Raw genomic sequence first — 1,434 nt, forward strand, 5'->3', positions numbered from 1 at the left:
CTAAAAAAGTCAGTCTAAATATTTCAAATAATTCCCATGTCCAGTTTTCTCAGTTTGAGCAGCATACACAGGCTGCCTATGTGGTAAAGAGTTCACAGGCACAGCTCAGATTTAGTAACAGCCTGATCTGTGTGCAATCATAGAGGCTTTCAAGGACCAATTCTACACCACCCCTTCTGGAGCTCACTTGCTCCTTCTGGGCCTGGCCCTTCCTGCTTCTCCTTCCTGTTGCCCTCTGGGTTAGTATGGTATTGTGCAGTAGCATGTGAGGAGTCTTTCTTTCTCTTAATTACTTTTGGTCTATTTATTTTTGTTGTTGTTTTTTATTCTTGGTGCCTATCTCTGGGTAAAGTGGATGTTTGTATAAACAAGTATATAACACATGAATTTTAAAGTCTCTATTCCCTTCACTCCCATTGCTATACGGATCCTTTAAAACATTTCTTAGGCACCTGGGGAAAGGAGAAGTGTTTGGCTTNGATAAGGTTGGCCATTTTGCCAATTCTCTTCTATGGGGCACTGCAAGCCACATTGAAGTTTAAGGATGATTTTTTATTTTTACACGTGTCACTAAATACACTTTTCTATGAAAAGGAATATACTTTTCCCCTTGGGTTTAGGGGTTTCAGGAATGCTCCCTCTTGCCTTCAGTCTGCAAAAGAAAGACCTTAGGAAAGTTGCCATTACAACTCTTGACCTTGACTTCTATTCCAGGCATGGGGAATGGTGGAAAGCTAAGTCCATTTCATCAAAGAGAGAAGGCTTCATCCCCAGCAACTACGTGGCCAAGGTCAACACCTTAGAAACTGAAGAGTGAGTCCTATNGCATGGCCATCCTGGTGTTTCTAAATGCTACATAGGATTGCATATTTTTGTATTCCTGCCGCAACCCCTATGAAATGTGAACATGTCTTCACAGGTGGTTCTTCAAGGACATAACGAGGAAAGATGCAGAGCGACAGCTTCTGGCACCAGGGAACAGTGCAGGAGCTTTCCTTATCAGAGAAAGCGAAACTTTAAAGGGTGGGTACGTGGTTAAAGACTATACAGAAGACTGCTTAGGGGTTTGGGCAATCTCCTTAGATGTAGATCCTAGGGCCTTGGCATGCTAGGTAAGCATTCTGCCACAGAGCTACAGCNATAGCCGCAGAAAATCATTTGAAAAACGATTCTAGAAAGAATACAGTAGATTCTGGGAGTGAAGGGGTTATTTGTGTTTGGTTTTGAAACAGAGTCTCCCTATGCTTGACTTACCTGTAGCTTTATAGGCAGACCAGTCANTAGGTAGANCAGGCAGGCTGCCTTCAAACTCAGAGATCCCCTGCCTTTNCCTCTGGGGTGCTGAGATTAAAAGCTTGTGCCACCTCACTTAGATGGTGTAACTTTAAATTTGTTGTTGGCGTTAGTGTTATTATTATTTGTGTGTGTGTGTGT

General features: G+C 42.6%; 1 long non-coding RNA gene across 1 annotated transcript in view; it reads left to right on the top strand.

Moving 5' to 3' along the window:
* The window catches only part of LOC110292087, a 3,356-nt gene extending 2,338 nt beyond the window's left edge, over positions 1-1,018 (top strand). Inside the window, exons 3-4 of the long non-coding RNA XR_002377644.2 lie at positions 715-813; positions 920-1,018. This is a non-coding gene — a long non-coding RNA (uncharacterized LOC110292087). The remainder of the gene's footprint in view (positions 1-714; positions 814-919) is intronic.
* Positions 1,019-1,434: the final 416 nt, after the last annotated feature.

The sequence above is a fragment of the Mus caroli genome, chromosome 4 (assembly GCF_900094665.2).
Source record: "Mus caroli chromosome 4, CAROLI_EIJ_v1.1, whole genome shotgun sequence".
In the NCBI taxonomy this organism is placed as follows: domain Eukaryota; kingdom Metazoa; phylum Chordata; class Mammalia; order Rodentia; family Muridae; genus Mus; species Mus caroli.